This window comes from Erinaceus europaeus, chromosome 4 (assembly GCF_950295315.1).
Source record: "Erinaceus europaeus chromosome 4, mEriEur2.1, whole genome shotgun sequence".
NCBI classification, from domain to species: Eukaryota; Metazoa; Chordata; class Mammalia; order Eulipotyphla; family Erinaceidae; genus Erinaceus; species Erinaceus europaeus.
In genome coordinates, this window is record NC_080165.1 from 40807730 (window position 1) to 40822371 (window position 14642).

General features: G+C 40.1%; 1 long non-coding RNA gene across 1 annotated transcript in view; it reads right to left on the minus strand.

Annotated features, from left to right (window-relative positions):
* Nucleotides 1-3904: 3904 nt before the first annotated feature.
* The window catches only part of LOC132538052 (uncharacterized), a 259911-nt gene continuing 249173 nt past the window's right edge, over nucleotides 3905-14642 (minus strand). Inside the window, exon 7 of the long non-coding RNA XR_009549460.1 lies at nucleotides 3905-4014. This is a non-coding gene — a long non-coding RNA (uncharacterized LOC132538052). The remainder of the gene's footprint in view (nucleotides 4015-14642) is intronic.

Consider the following 14642-nt stretch of genomic DNA (forward strand, 5'->3'; position numbering starts at 1 on the left):
GAAAAAAAAATTTGTATTAAAAAAATAGCATATATATTTTTCCCCCTCTAAATCTGGAATCCTGACTATCTTATTTTAAACAAGCAAGAGATTGCAAGCTTCAATCTGTTTTGGATAGAAAAGAATTTATATAAATGTTTTGTTCAAGCCCAAAAGGGAAAAAGTTTAAATATACAGTGCATGAAAGATGCATGCACAACTTCAAAACAGCTTAGTGCACAGAAGAGGAAAGAGAATCTAACCTTCACAGCAGTCTTCAAGCTAAAATATCTTACAATTTCCAGTACCTTTTCAATAACCCCAACTGTATAAGATTAACCAAAATTTCCCAACTGTCCTGTTGTCTTCCCCCCAGTGACTCTTAGGGTGCATGGGGAATGAAGTCAAAGCACAAATGAAATCCAAATCTCTATTTTGTACTTTTGCTCTGGGGGAAAGTGAAGGAAGGGAGGAGAGAGGGAGAGAAGGAAAGAGGGAGAAAGAGAGAGAGAGAGAGAGAGAGACAGATCTGTATAATGCTAAACCAAATCTCTTTAATTCCAGTCAGCTTTTATCATTCAGTCACTGAGTCTGTGTGTGGAAAAATTCATGCTAATTTCCCCTAGCAACAGCCTCAGCCTATCAGGAGACTTTATGTACCATGCAGCTGCTAGCCAGAGAGAATAACTCTAAGTAGGTCAGGCCTGAATTTCTAAAAATGCTACGGTCTAGTAACCCCACTGTCCTGTCTGTCTGCCCTGCCCCATAGTAACCTCAATTGCTTGGTGACACAATGACATACTACCCTGTTAGAGTGCAATCACATCATGCTACATTATTCTGCTGCGAGCAAGCCTGCTGGGTGGAGGACCCTTGGAGGGGCAGCATTAATCAGGCAGCCATTCATGTCCACCAGCACTTCACTCCTGAAATGGGGACTGCATTAATGACCAGCTGTTTGAACTAACACAAACAAAATAATGTCTTCCACCCTGTTGGGTGCATAGAATCCACTATTCTGATTTGGCAGGTTCCACCTCTTGACTAAATCGAAGATGTAAATTAAATTGGGCTCAGACAATGTCAGCTTTGGCAACCTCAAAGTAAGTATATTTAAATTATATTACACATGATTCAAAAAGCAATTGATTTAATATACACAGCTTTCCCTGCCTAATCCACATTAAAAAGGGAAATGCATATGAGGGTAACACAATACATATGCACATATTGCCCAGGAAGCTAAATGCAGAGAACTGAACTAAAATTGACTTCTCTTGGGGCAGAGAAACAAAGCGGGTTAGGAGTAATTGTGCAGAGAGAACACAAGTACAAATACAAAATGAATGCTGTAGAGGAGCACTGAAAACAAATAAGAGTAAACATTCTAAGGCTAGCAACCAATCAGCTCCTCCTATCCTTTCTTTGTTGGGGTTGTTGTCTCACTAAAATCTGTAAATACAGGAGACACTGAAAGGAAGTGAACAGTGGCCTTCGAATCTCAACCAACATGATGTTAGGACTTTCCATGAGGTTACTAGTGAACTGCTATGTGGTTTCAAGACAGCCAGAATCCTACAAGGTTCAGATGAGAACTGAAATTACCCTACAGTCATTCCGGAATTTGAAAATGGAATTTTAGAACTTAATCAACCATGTATGTGTTTGAATTTAACTTTTGACTTTTCTCCATTTAATGCACAAAAGAAAAATTATGTGGAGAGGCAGAAATGGGAGATTATCAGCACAGTGGTAGGCTTATGGGGGGCAGAGTATCTAACATGGATAGAGCTTGCACTAATATTTCCTTGAGAAATTCATCTGCATCTTAAAGGACTTACAGATTATTTCCATGAACACCCCCCCCCGCAACGAATTCATGATACAGCTCTCACTTATATAGAATTCGACAAGTCTTCTCTGTGTAATCCATCAGCTTTTGATTTACAAACATAGAGAATTCCTTAATCCGTTTGCCCTCGTTTGAACTGGGTTTGATAACTTAGTTATGACTATCTTCTTCACTTTGTGGCACACATCACATAGTTATTCTTGGAGAGATACAGTCACTGACGCAATCATGAACCACTAATTACAAGCTGCTGACATTCTGCTTGTCTATGCAGCTTTGAAGTTTTAAGTCTGTTTTTCTCTCCTGTGGCTTGCTCAGTGGCATTCTCTTTTTTTGCTCTCTTCTCTCCCCTCCCACACCCTGCAGTACACCCTCTTTCCATTTTAAGCCACTCTGGATTCACTCTAGGACTATTTGGAGAAAGCAGCAGGAGTGATCCGATTCTCCCCAACTGCTTTCTTTCCATCCGTCTCCACTCCCATACACACAGATCTACAGTTGGAAGTACAGTAATAAGATCCCCACCCAGCCCCGCCCTTAGGAATGCATCAACAGCTGGCCAAACATAATCCAACACACAGAGCTGCCTTTGTAGAATTAGTAACAAATAGTGGAAGAGCCAGACAAGCAACCCAGAAAACCTCTTTATGACCAGTGGGAGGAAAGCTCCCTGTCTCCAGTCTGGAGCTGACTCCACAGAGTTACAGTTGGAGCACCAATAGTTCAGGTATCTGAATGCAAAACAAGCCCCATTTTATACAGTAAGTTAGAGATGCGTGATTTCTCTACATTGACTGTGATCGTACTCTGCCATATGGAATGAGTCCTTCAGAACCAGAGCTCCACAACTCTCAAATCACATGAACATGCATCCACATCTATAGGTAACCACTATGTTGTGAGCTGGTAGGGTCACCTTTTGTCCTTAGGAAATGATTTCTTTTTTAAGTGTTAGGTTGATCTTTGGTATTCCGTAACATCCAACTATAATGCTGTATTTATCTCCATCGAGCACTTAGCATTTGAAGCCTGTGGTAACCAGCTGGTCTCAAAGTCATCTGGGATACATTTATTTTGATTCAATTGATCAAATTTCTATTTACAGGATAGAATTTTTCAGAATAGTGAATACAGCTGTGTTTATAGGGGTTTTTAGAAGAAGAACACAAAACCCCACAATCAGTACTAGCAAAGCACAGAGCACTCAGAACTTTAAGGAGTTAAACGGGGGGGGGGGGGTGCTTGCTTTCATATTAACAAGAAAATTCTGCATACAGCTGCTTTGGCCAGGCTCTCTAGCTAGTCAGGAAATGGGTGTTGAGCTGAGGCTGAAAATACAAGCTGCAATCAAGCCCAATCCAGCAAAGTGACAGACTTTCTGTGTAAAATGGTCAGAAATCTCTTTCCCCCATCATGTCTCTACATGCATGCACATGCATTTAAATCCATGCTGCGAGGCTGTTATTTTCTCTGGGGATATCAGTACAGTCACCTAGACCATCAGTTTCTTCCTTGACAGCACCGGAACCTCCAGACTATAATTTACAGTTCCTTCATCCATGTACTGGGTTATAAATTATGCCGTCCTTCCTAGAATGAGAATGCAAAGCAAGCGGCAGACAATCAAATGGCTTTCGGCACTCCTCTTTCTTTTCCCTTCAGTCCCTTACTCTGCGTTTCTCCAATTCTGCCTCATCAGACAGATCCAATAGATACCTGGTTTTATCCATCTTCAGCTTCACTCTGAGGTGAAATGCCACCATCTCAGGATGGCTACCCTCCCTGCCCCAGACTAATTCCAGGGAGTGCCCTGAGTTGGGTGCACTTGCTTCACCTTATGGAGCATGGTAAGTATGAGATGGAGGGTATTCCTAACTTCTTCCTTTATGTCCTTTCTATCTGTCCCACCCTGGGTCTTCTGCAGCTTCACCCTGTTCGCCAAGTGCCCTTGTCCAGCTGTGCAGGCCCCCTGGCCAGATCTCCAAGAGCAAGTCCTCCTTCTGTGCTGCGCAGACCAGTGGTTCCGGATTCAGGTGCACCATGATGAAGCCGAGGTGCGGAGACAACAGGAGCAGCCCAGGTAACCAGGGGAAGCTTGGCGTGCCCACAGCGATGCAGCCCAGGGGCTGTGAGAAAAGATGGTTTGGCTTCGGGGGTGGGGGGGGGACAGCGCTGCTCACTGCCTGCAGGGGTGGGGGGAAAAAAGAAAAAAGATACAAACCATTTAAAAAAATTAAAATCAAATTTCAAAAAATGGGGAGTACACAGATCAGAGTACTTCGTGCAACTTTTACTTCTAATGTTTCTTGGTTTATTGCCCTCCCTACCACCTCCAAAATCCATTCTGTCCCTAAATGCTACCATCCATGAGTGCCGAGTCACAAAGGCTCTTGCTCCAAAGTGCTGCAGACCCAGCATCACATGAGAAATCACATGACAACTGGAGTCGGCTGCGGATGTGGTCAACTATTTTACTGAGGCAGGAGGGGAACACAGGAGGGAAAGAAATCTCAAGTGAGACAGCCCCTCTGGTGCTGCCAGGAAGACATTTCCCTACAAGAACAGTGAGAGGAATGTATCTCTGATGAAATGTTCCCAAGCACATTAATATTTTTACATATGCAAGCTGACATGGACTAAAGAGATCACTGTTACCTGAAGACATTTTGAGGATGCTGTACCGCAGACCCTAGCTGGATGGCAGTAATATTATTTCTAGTTTGTATTAGTCAAAGCTGATTCCACTTAAGTGAATTCCTGAAAAGCATACACCATGTCTTCATAGCATGATCAGACTTGGAAAACCAATTCTATTATCTCTCCCTGCAATCTGTATCTGAAACTGCTTTCTGAATAATTTATTTTTAGAGTAATAAGATGCTTGCCAAGACTGCTCCCTTTCTTCTGCAAGTGGCACAGGCAATATTCACCCAAGTGGGAAAAGCTTGTCTTTTTGTAAGGAGAAAAAAGGAGCCAGTTTTCATCATTCAAAGAAATGCAATCTCTTATTTAAAGGCATACAAACACATAACAATAAAGTTCTCCTGCAAGTAATCATTAAAAACAAGTGCAATGTTTCTGCTTCATTGAACTGACATGCCTCTTATTTGCAGTTTGGCATCTCATGCTGGCAAATGGTGGTGATATTTTTCTAATGCTGTTTATGGATGCAGCTAGAGCCCTTAAGCCACACAGATATTGCTGCTTCTCAGCAGGGCAAGAGCAAACAATTGCTTTCTGGAGTACCTCTCCTCAGAGGTGCTACACTGTCAGGTACATTTAACTAGTTACATTAAGGTCCGTAAGAGAGTGATGGCTGCAGGGTCTTGTAGATTCCGTCACTCATTCTGGAAGTAAATAAAAGACCTATTCAGGACATCCTGCCCAAGATGTGAAATGGAGACCTTCTGTAAGGAAAAATGTTGTTCATGCCAGTTAACTAGCAGTAGAGAATCATTAAACAGGTAGGTAGAAGTGTCTACAAAATGCCTTATTGGATTCTAGTTACCAAGGTGAGTGGAGTGGCCATTTAACCCACTCAAATCACTTAACAGACTCCACTTGAAGGAGTGTGTCAGACCATTGTTGACCCTAGGAATGTAGTGGTAAGAAGGTCATGATCACTGTCACCACGCTAATGCACACATCTTTTGTATTATTATTATTTAATTGCCACCAGAGTTATTTCACGGGCTCTTTTCTGGGGCTAAGAATCTACAGCTCCTGGCAGCCATTTTTTTTTCCCCCTTTCTATTTTATTTGATAGGACAGAGAGAAATTGAGAGGGGAAAGAGAAACATAGATACCTGAAGACCTACTTCATTGTGAAGTGCCCCCCGCCCACTCCCCATAGGTACAGACTGGGCTTCCAACCCAGGTTCTTGCACATGGTAACATGTATGCTCAATCAGGTGTGCCACCACTCAGACCCCAGTACATATTTTTGTTTCTTTGAAGAAAGCCTTTTCCCTGTTTGGATACTCAAAAGTTATCCAAAAGAAAATATAGTAGTTGCCTTCTCACTTGCTCCTTGCAACATGCCTCTGATTCCCTGACTTGTATAAATTCTTTGGCTGCACACTGATCTTGAATGGAAGGTTTCTTTTTCATTTTCCATTTCTAGAGCCCAAGTACAGTCACTTATACCTATACACCCAAGAGTCATCTTCTTTTACTTGTTGTTGTTCTAGTAGATTTGAAAGCTTACCAATTACCACTGATTTTATTTAAACTCCCGTGTTCACAATCTCTAGAACCTTCTGGCCAAAACCCAAGATGGGACCTTATTTCTTGATTTTCATATGCTATTAGTCCATACAAGCTATTGGATTATCTACTTAAATGTAATAAGAGCCAACTATTCCTAATCTCCTGAACCTATTGTCTGTGAATCAAATGGCTTTTACATTTTTTTCCATTTATTGGAGGATTAATGTTTTATTTGACAGTAAATACAATAGTTTGTACATGCATTACATTTCTGTTTTCCACTTAATAATACAACCCCCTCTGTAATCCTTTTCCAGGACCTGTATTCTCCCCCCCCCATTTAAATTTATTTTTAATAAACAAGCAAAACGTACTGCAAGTGACACAAAAACACCATCCTTGCCTTCAAATAATACATATAATCTCTAGAACCCATGCTATATTTTCTAAGACACTACTGGCTATTTGAATTGCTTGGTATACAAGTTTTATTTCCCCTTTTGCCTTTCTCCGCCCCTTTCCTAGCCATTTCCGTTTCTGACTTGCCACTTCCGGGTCCAACCTTTAAAAGCCTGGGCTCTCTGATCAATAAAGAGTCGAATCACCTCGTCACCACAAGCTCTGTTCATGAGTCATCTCCCTCGCGTTGCTGAGTGAGTAGCAGCCCAGGCTGGCTCTGGTCACATTTTCATTAACCCAGAGAGTACGCGCCCAGGAAGAGGCACCCCCATACTAGCCTGGCACTCCTCCTCCTCCTCCTTCTTTTATTTACTTATTTATTTATTTAATTTTAGAGCACATGTTCTAAAACACCATGCCACACATCTCAATGTTGAAAAACAGGGAAAACAAATCAGAAATATACAAACACATGATAATGCCCCTATAGCAAAGGTGTATAAAATAATCAATTTCAGTCAAGTAGTGTTAGTTCTGTAGAAGCAGGACTAGATGGAGGAGAGTTACATTACTCTGAGCCATGGGAACGACAGCCAGATCCTTAGATAAAAGCCTGGATATGATAGCTAAGACTAATAGAGGGAAGTAAAAGGTTGGATATTAAAAAAAAAAAAATTGTAAAGAGATTCCTGCAATTGTCTGACCATAAGGGAATGGCATCTAAACTCTGGAAGTGTAAGAAGAAAAATCAAAATTGATAGTGGAGGTTTTATGAAGTATTGACATTACTGAGATATTCTGGGGTGGGGATAAAAATGATGGTAGCAGAGGTAACTCCCATGTTTTTATAAGTTTAGATCAATAAAGCAGTTTAGGAGATGTGTCATTACTATTTTTCCAGTAACTAGTGCAATGTTTGCCTCACTAAAAAATAATAAGAATGAATATGTGAAAACAATGGGATTAGAAATGGAAAAATAAAGTGGTATTTCTGAGGAAAAAATAAAGTGAATATAGTTTTTCAGAAGACACCAAAGGAGTAAGGTACATAATAAAATTATATACATAGACTAGAATTAATATTTTTTTCTCCAGGGTTATCACTGGAGCTCAGTGCCTGCACTACAAATCCACTGCTCCTGTGGCATTTATTTTATTATTTTATTAGGGTAGGACAGAAAGCAATTCAGTGGGGGGATAGGAAGAGAAAGATAGACACCTGCAGACCTACTTCAACACTTGTAAAGGAATCCCCCCCCAAGCAGGACCCTTGCACCAGACCTTGTACTTTGTCCTATGTGCATTTAACCCCCTGATGAGCCACCACCTGGCCCCCTGACAAGAATTAATTTTATTTTGTAACCTTTGTTCTGTTTTATTTATTTGTTCCATGGTGTCAGGGCCTCACACTCATGTGATACAACTATGTACAGGCCATTATTCATTCTTTTTTATAATTCAGATATAGTAAAGCAGTGGCAGGATGATGGAGAAGGAGAAAGAGAGAGAGGGAGAGAGAGAGAGAGAGAGAGAGAGAGAGAGAGAGAGAAAAGAGAGAGGGGAGAGAGGTACCACAGCACCACCATCCATGGACCTTCTCTGGTGCTTTGGTGCTCCCATGTGGTACCAGGGCTTAAAAACCAGTGTCTTTTACATGGTAATATTTTTGCTTAACTAGGTGAGCAATCTCTCAGCCCCATTCAGCATACTGCTTTCTCCCAACACACACTTGACATGATACTTTTCTTTTTTTCTATTTTTAAAATATGTTGGCTAGGGGAGAGAGAGAAATCAAAATACTCAGTTATCAGTTCATGGACAGTAGAAATCCAAGCCAGGGCCTCCCACATGCAAGGTGTATCATTGAGTCATGTCCACAGCACCGCAATGGACTGTCACTCTTCAAAGCTGTTTCAGTCAGGCATAATTGTCTGGTTGTGCTCCAACCTCAATCCTTGCTCACCACCTGCTGACCCATTCATCTGGCTCTACCTCTGAACTTAAATGCTACATGTACCAGAGCAATAAAAGAACTGTGTTAATATGCCTCTCTCTATATGTGTGTGTGTGTGTGTGTGTGTGTGTGTGTGTGTGTGTGTGTGTGTGAAATCACGGAAGTTCATCAGTCTCTCTACAATCTTAACTAACCAGAATACTAAATTAATGAACATACCTCATTTCTTAGGCAGTTAATGAAGGTTAATATAGCATATTGCCTCTGGCTCTGGAAGTTAAAAACGGGTATTATTGCCTCATATTATAGCGGGGAAAAGTGTTAATAATCTTTCTCATCAGTACTAAAGAATTGGGCTTTTAATACCCAGATTCATTTTAGTCAAAAGATAGTATATCATCTCTAAATGGAATTCAAAACCAGGGCATTTTAAATGTATGCTCATATGAAAAACCAAAAATATTTTTTAAAAGAAAAGAGAAAAATAAGTAGCATAAATAAAATTTATTCCTGCACTCTTGAGAAAAAAAAAAGGTGACTGTGTTGGGGCTATATTAATTGGTGTAAATTTACATTAATTCTAATAATATTTAAATATTAAAATAAAATTTGTATCTCATATATTCAGCAATTTTGAATAAGAGGGTAAAATATGAGCAGGGTCACTCTTTAATTCAGTGACTGTCACACAAATGTGTTATATGAACCTGCTAGCATAAGACACAGTGTTAAGGGAGTCGGGCAGTAGGGCAGCGGGTTAAGCGCAGGTGGCGCAAAGCACAAGGACCAGCATAAGGATCCTGTTTTGAGCCCCCGGCTCCCCACCTGCAGGGGATTCACTTCACAAGCAGTGAAGTAGGTCTGCAGGTGCCTGTCTTTCCCCCTCTCTGTCTTCCCCTCCTCTCTCCATTTCTCTGTCCTATCCAACAACAACAACATCAATAACAACAACAATAATAGCTACTACAACAACAACAACAACCAAAGAAAGCAAGGGCAACAAAATGAAATAAATAAATAAATATTAAAACAAAAGTTTAAAAAAGACAGTGTTAAGCTTTTTGGAAGTGGTTAAAACGAATATGCACTGTTTAGCCCCTAAAAGAGCTTACAGTACTTGTATACAGGAAGACACTTAGCTTCCTTTAACAAAGGGGACGTATTCCTTTTAATGACAGTAAAGAATAGCAGGCACTAGTTAAAGCATGGATAAGCCTTCTCCAAAGAACACCAACCCATCTAGGTCACTGTTTGACTTTTGCATAAAAGAAGTAGCTTGGATGAAATGAATATTCAATGAAGATGACTCTTAAGTCCTTTAAGTGCATAGGAGTGCTATGTTTTATCTTTGTAACCCTGGGAAATATTAATGATGCAATGATAATGTAGACAAAGGAAGAGTCTCTAGGCATATTTAGTAGGTTCCTAGAGAACTTAAAGTTGCATTGCATGTTTTCTAACTTCCCCCGAATGGATACTGAATTAACACTAGTTCTTCACAAAGCAGACTGGTAAGGTGACTAATTGCTGGCTGTTGGCAGAGCACCGATTTCCTCTCTTTCTGCTACTCAGTATTATTGCCCCAGTCTATTTTATAGGGGGCAAATGGCAGTTTTCAAGGTGGAAACACTGTTTGTTCACCTGTGAGTGGTTTGACCTTACACTTTGCAGAGAACTGTCAGGAAGTCAGTTTTTCCATGCTCTTTACAGTAAACAAAGACAGTATGGCTGGGCTCCAAATGTTACAGAAGGTCAGGGACCAAACTGCCTCAAAGACAAAGACTGCTTCCAGAAATTGAAACACAAAATAGATGTGAGCACCATCAACATTCCAAACAGTGCTCCCGTCCATCCTCAGTGTTGGGGTCAAACAATGCAACACATACCTAGCATCTACACATCCTAGCAGAAAAATCACAATACCCCAGGTGTTCGAAACTACCTTGAAGGCCATCTGGTCCCACCACAAATCTGAATTGTGAAGGCTGCCCTTTAAACGTATCTCCACTATGCAGTTATCCAGGCAGCAAGGAAACACCTCCAGTGGGGGGGAAAAATTGCAATTCCGCAGGGTTGGGGTGACAGACAAGCCAGTCCATATTCTGAATGTAATTGACTGATTGTTAAAAGTCAGAGTTCAAATGGTAGCATCAATAGAAGTCTCATTAACATTTCTACTTATCACTTGACCACTCATGCATCTTGCCCCCCTCCATAAGTGGGGACCAGGTGCTTGAATCTGGGCCCTTGCAAACTATAATGTGTGCACTTAACCAGGTGTGCCACCACCTGGCCCCACTCTTTTGAATATCTGATGTCCTAATGCATAAAGACATCCCAGATTTTCTATAGTTTTCTGAATTATATCCTATAATCATAACACAGGGGTGTCTAATGTGGCTACATAAAGGAGAAGTGCTATCACCTCCCTCATTCTAAGGGACCGTATCTCTGCATAGCATCACCTGCCCTTTCCCCTCTAGTGGGCATGTCACACTGGTGATTTACTGGGCTCACCCGTGGCCTTTGTCCACCTAAGCCACACTGCCAGAATTGGATTATGTGTTGGGTCCAATTGGATCATCTGTTCACTTACCTGACCATTTCTGGTTTTTTGCTATTATTATAGTCACTGCATCTAAGTCTAATTAGACTCTAAGAATACACACACACACACACACACACACACGTGTGTGTGTGTATAATTTTAACTGAGGGAGATGTGAATACATGTATGTTCTGTAAAATGTTATCCATGAGGTTATCTCATACAGTTAAAAGAAGGCAATAAGTAGTAACACCTACCTTTCTTGTATCACATCAACACTAGAAAGAGTAAAATAACTGATTGTGTAAAATAACCTGTATTAACTGGGAAAACTCTGAGCTAGAAATCAAAGACCCTGAGTTTCAATTCCTGTTTTACCCTGAACTATTTATATTCTATGTGACTGTAGTTGTGTCAGTTATCATTGTGAAATCTTAATTTCTTCAGCTGTAAATTAAGTACCCTGACAATATGCACCCTGAGTTGCACAGAATTCAGTCTCTGTTTATCTGAAATTTTATTGAATTTCTTAAGATTTATTCATTAGTATTATGGCACAAAGAAAATATTATCCCTTGGCTAAAGCTTCCTAAAGATTCCATTGAAATTATATGTCCTACAATAAATTATCTCAAAACAAGTAAATGGCACAGTCATGAAACAAAAAGTTCAGATGTCCCAAGTTGTTTTTAAAAGAATATGCCAATTAGGGAAATGAGGTAAGTCCCAGTGGGGGTCCTGGAATCTTTACCTTCTGACAAAATAATGATTTTGAATAGGCGAACCAATTACTGAGATAGTTGGGGTAAGGAATGAAATAAATGTCATAATGTGATATCATCACTTTTCCATAATCCAAATGTCTTCTTAAAATGCCCTTAATTAACTATACAGAGTGAACCTTTAGGTTGAAAAGATCTGGTTTCTTTCACATTTTTAAACTAGAGCCATGACAACAGAGTTGGTTGACATCAATCAACAGTTCTACAATGGGAATACTATTCACATTCTTAGTTAGAAGGGAGGGAAAGATGGCATATGGCCCTAACAGAATACCAGCTCATCTTGAGATCTTGCATCAGAGTAAAATTAACTTCATGATGAGATTCCGAGACATATTCAACCCTTCCAGCATTAACCTGACAGAGCATAATAGTTGATCTTTTTGCTAAGTATGTTATTAGACTATCTAATTTTTCTCTTAGCACAAAAGAGTCAAAAATAAAAATTGAAAAAGTGGGCTTGGTTTTCTTGAAATCAGAGCCCAACTTCTGTCCAGCCTTTCTCTGTTGTCTTAACTGTCACTTAACCATTTTTGCCAATATCATCCTTTATAAAAAAAAAAAAAAAGAGAGAGAGAGAGAGAGAGAAAGAGAGAAAGAAAGAAAGAAAGAAAGAAAGAAGGAAAGTTTCAGGCCAATACAATAATAGTTCACCAGGATAGAGCTCCTGTTTTCTTATGAACACAGCCCAGGTTTGATATTAACCTTCACTTCATTGGAGAAAATTGCAATACCTTTCCTTCTTTCCTTCTGTTTGTATTTGACTCTCTGCCTATTTAAAAAAAAGTGGCTCAGAGTTCAGTTGGATAGAGTACTGCTTTTATATTTGCACAACCCAGACCCAGGTTTGAACCTATCCCTGTCCCCCCCAATAAACACACACACACGCACACGCACACGCACATGCGCACACACACACACACACACAGACACACACACACACAAGTAAGCTCCAGTTCTGTAGTTTCTTTTACTCTCACTCTGTCTCTTGCCAGCTCTGTCTTTATAAAAAATACAATTATTTATTTATTTATTTATTATATGTGTCTGTGGGGGGGGCTTCAAAGCACTGTTTGGCTCTGATATAAGATAGTACCCATAATAGAACCTGAGGCATCTGAAGCTTCACACCTAGAATTGGGAATTTAAATAAGTTATGCCATTTCTCTAGTATTTTATATAATTTTTTAGATGAAGTATGGCTCACTGTTATTCTTCATTGAAAGTAACTCAGCTTACACTAAACACTAGATCTTGACATGTTCCTCTTAAACACATACATTTACATTTTAAGTAAATATGAATATTGTGTATATGTACATACCTAAAATTATAAATTTCTTTTAATTTTTATTAGTGATTTAATAATGATTGAAAAGATTTGGGGATAACAGGAGTACAATTCCACAAAATTCCCACAATGAGAATTCCATATCCCATTCTCTTCATTAGAAGTCTTCCTATTCTTTACCCCTCTGGGAGTATGAGCCAGAGATCTTTATGGGATACAGAAGACGGAAGGTCTGGCTTCTGTAATGGCTTCTCTGCTGGACATGGGTGATAGAAGGTTAATCCATATGCCCCAGCCTATTTCTATATTTCCCTAGTGGAGAAGGGATCTGGGGAGGCAGATTTCTGACTCATTGGTGAGGTCATGTGCCCAGGGAAGTCAGGTTGACATCATGGTTTCATAGGCAACTCGGTGGCTGAGAAGCATTGAAATATAAAGCAGAACAAATTGTTCAGTAAGCAAGAACCTAAAGGTAAGAATATAACAGATGGGATTTGAGGTCTTCATGTTGGAAGAAGGTAGGAAGTCTATTTTAGGCATATTCCAAAGGGCCCGTGATTTTATTAATATTTTCCTGAGCCCCCTAGCTAACTTGCAGGTGGGCTGAAAGTATTGTCTGATGGTGTCAGAGATGGAAATAGGACTAAAAAGCTGAGTCAGGCCAGAGAGTAGCTCCAACATATGGAAAAAGTATATAAATATTGTTAACTGTAGACCCCATTAATCTCATCTAGGGCCCATGTCTACTCATACTTAGCACAGGAGCCTGTGTAACTTCTGCATCCCCCACTGGTCTGAACTCACATTCTATGGTCATAGCTAGGAACATTCTATGCTACACTCATTTCAAGACCCCTCTTTCTCAAATTGCAGAGTATGTTGACCCAGCCTCCCTTCAGAGAGTGGGGTAGCTTCTGTCATTGTTATTCTACATTGAGGGCAAGGTCCTATAGAGGCCCAAAAGAGGGTTTATGATGTTGTTCCTGATAGAGATGACCAGTGATGGTGGAGAGAGGGATCTGTTAGGCCCATCATATCTTTGTAGGAATCCTAGTATTCCCTGACTAGGGCCTCAGATGATGGGATGGCCTGGTGGCCTGGTAGTGATCAAAAGGACCATCTTTAAAGTGTGCCAGTCTCTTACCTTTATCCAGCTTCTGTAGTCCTCATTTTATCTGAAAGGGCTAGGCTTAAAATGATTGAGGGACGTGAAATAGGAAGTAGGTGAAGAGGGTAACTAGGTCTAAGTAGAAAATATTAAAGTACTTTATGGTGTGTCTTTTTGATAGGTCTTTCTACTTATTTGCTGCATTTGTTTTTTTGAGTCACTGTAGATTATTGTGCACTTTTATTTTAAGGTCTATATTTCCCCTAACTTATGCATACATGTGCACGTGTGCTCTATCTCATGTGTCCTGGTCTATATCAATGATCTGTAACTCTGACAGGAGGTGTACCACCTGAAATGGAACTTCTTTGTCTTATGAGCTAGGAAAGACCTCATGGGAGTATTGGATCTGGAAGTTTGACATCATAGGCTGGCGAAGACTGTAAAATTTATATAGCTATGAAAATCTGAAATTCTTCACATGTACAGGAGAGAGATTGTCAACAAAGTATTTGCCTGA